Raw genomic sequence first — 2900 nt, 5'->3', positions numbered from 1 at the left:
TAAAAAGATCTCTAGATAAGTTCACTTTTGGCTCCAAGTATCTTGATATGATGCTTGAAACTCAAAGGGTTGTGTACAATAGATCTGGGCTTGGACATAAAGCTAGACATAGTCTTACTTGTCTTTAGTTAATCGACCCAAAAAATCTCGAGTCCAAGCATGGATTTTTAAGTCCAACCTGACCAATCTAGTTGGACTGAACCACTACTGGGTTCTCAAGGATCAAATACACTATTTGATCAGACCCAATAAGGGTCACGATATAGGGGGATCCAAAACTATCAATGTTAGATAAAATTGTTTGCTTTTATTTTTGTTTTGTTATTTTATTTTTTTATATTTAGATTGAACCTAGGCTAGTTAAGGACACAGATTTGATTAATACTTGCTCAACCTAGTATCAGGGTGGGGTGAGATAATAGTACACTAGGGAAACCCAGTATAAGTGGTCATGTGGGGTAAGGAGTTCCCTATTTGATTTACTTAACTGAGTGAAACTAACCAAAGTCTCCTTGCCAAACCCTAGACTAGTTAGAATAAAGTTTTTCCCTAGATTGGTTGTGTATAATTTCTCGAACTAGCTTTGTCTTAGAAGGTAGTCGTTGTTTCGATACCCAAGAAGGCCCCCGTGCCTCGCCACTACCTAGAAGCTGATTCTTGAAAGACACACTTAATTAGTCAAACGATTAAGCTTGAATCTAATTCAAGGTTAATCAAATCGTAGATAATTACAAGTCCATTAATAATTGAAAATCATCTCACACAATCCATAGAATAACTGTTTGATAATCTAGAAATGGGTAAGATGGAAGCTAGGTAAGATCTATCTACTTTTTAACTCCACAATGGTTCCAAGCCATGTATCTTATGTGTAGGAACACAAAGATTTGGACCAATGGATGTTGGATAGTGGATGCTCCAAACTATGACTGAAGATAGATCAAAATTCACAAAGTTAAAGTTAAAGAATTTAGGATCCATTACCTTCAAAAACAATAGAAAACTTAAGGTAATCAGAACAGGTAACATTGAACTAGACTCTAACTTCATTATTCGTAAAGTACTTTCAGTAGATCAATTTGAGTTTTCCAAAAGTGTTGTCTATAGCGGTTTTTTGGTTGGTCAAAGACAACAGTTGTTTAAAGCATATTGTTGTTGAGGAGATCTTATATCTAGGATCTTCTTATGATTCCAGCGAATTAGGGTTCCTCTCTTGCTCCGCCGCTCGCATTGACCTCGCCCAACTTGTCGCCGTCGATCTCCGCTTCCGTCCTCAATGCCCTGGCCCCGCTGCTTCCGTTCGCCCTCCCATAGGACACGATGTCGCTTCTCCTCTCCCCGCTCCTAATAGTCATCGCTCCCGCCACGGCTTGGTGGCCCTCCGGTTGCTGCCCGTCTGGTCGGACCCTGCTTGGCGTGGAGGACCTCGACGAGAATAGGCTTTTCAGCACCGGCGTTGTTTCCTGCAATGGCGTCCCTGTCCTTGACGGCTCCTTGCTCGCGATCGGCGTCATTTCGGTGCCCGTGTCGTGGAGGCAGATCGACCGAACCACCACCGCCGCATCCTCCACCGCCAGCTTGTTGGCCCCCAGTAGTCAATCTTCTTTGTCTCCCCTTCCTCCTGCGCGGCGATCGCGAGAACTATGTCATCCCCGTCGGCACTGCGGTAGGAGTCCCTCCCTCTCTAGGACAAAGACGTTAGCAGCCTGCGGTCGTCTGCATTGGAGTTCCGTGGCTTGCTCGCTGCCTGCTTATGCCGCCTTTCCGGAGAGCCCGACTAGCCACTTGGAGGGCTCGACTTGGTGCGGGATCCCAAGGTTTTGTGCCGACGGAGTGGTTTGTTGCCATTTTGCAACTCGAAGTTGCTGGCGTTGGTGCCAAAGTTATGATCCTAAGTTGATTCATAGTGGTAGCTCCCCTTGCCATCTACAGGCCTCATCTTCTCCAAAGTCTAAGCCAGTGTGATCAACAGATCATTCATTGCTTGATTTCTATGGAAGCTACTGAAATCTTGAGCACCCTTAAGATTTTCAACTTTTAGATTCTCTCCAACACCATAAAATCCTTGAAGCACATCTGAGTAGTAATGGACTTTGTCAATTCTCTGCACTTTGATCTCTACTTTTTACGCCTCACTCATCAGGTATGAGCAAAGAACTTTCAATGTAGATGCCTTTTGACTGCTCGAGCATTCTCTACAAGAAGAACAAAAAACCTTGTTGAGGATTCTCTAAGAAAGATTATTTCTTGCTCAATCAATCCAAACCTATGGTAGCTCAATTTTCGGAAGGGAGTAGAGTTTTTCTGATTTTGATAACAGCTGCAGCTCAAAATCTCATTGCATTGGACTCACCTGGTCATAGAAATTTTCTCAAAGAGAAAATAGAGACACCAACGTCCAGCGGGAAGCTTAACCCTTTGAGAGTATAATGACAGCTTGAGCATACACGCTCAAAAGTCTTGGTCATTGAGATCTCCAAAGCCATGAGCGATCATGTTATAGTGGAATAGGAGAGGACAAAGGCTGCAACATGGATGTTAGTGTAGGGGAAGGACGTGGGGGAAAGGAAATGTGGAGATAGGCTCTGTGGAGTGAAAAAGATGGAATTTTCACACTTTGGAAACAGATAACTTTTCTCACCCTAGAAAAGGTGCCTCAAAGGATGAAGAGGAATCTCTATGAACTTAGGCTGCAATGTGATGGAGGGGGAAAAATTATAGCAGTCAAGGCACTATCTCAGTCTCTTTATTGTGACTTCTAGTCCCCCATTTCACTGGTATTACTAAACTATAAGCAGAGAAGGTAAGTGTTCATAATTAAGCTTCTTAAATATTGATTTGCTTATTTTTCTTCACTAATCGATGCATATTTATTGGTGGCCATGTTCAATAGAACATTT

The 2900-nt window shown here is 42.9% G+C and overlaps 1 pseudogene; it reads right to left on the bottom strand.

The window, feature by feature from the left end:
• Positions 1-1183: 1183 nt before the first annotated feature.
• On the bottom strand, positions 1184-1939 carry LOC141842734 (uncharacterized; annotated as a pseudogene).
• Between the last annotated feature and the right edge of the window lie 961 nt (positions 1940-2900).

The sequence above is a fragment of the Curcuma longa genome, chromosome 12 (genome assembly GCF_044706935.1).
Source record: "Curcuma longa cultivar G26 ecotype Majalengka, Jawa Barat chromosome 12, ITB_CL_G26_1.1, whole genome shotgun sequence".
Classification (NCBI taxonomy): Eukaryota; Viridiplantae; Streptophyta; class Magnoliopsida; order Zingiberales; family Zingiberaceae; genus Curcuma; species Curcuma longa.
This window is presented reverse-complemented; position numbering and strand designations above follow the sequence as displayed.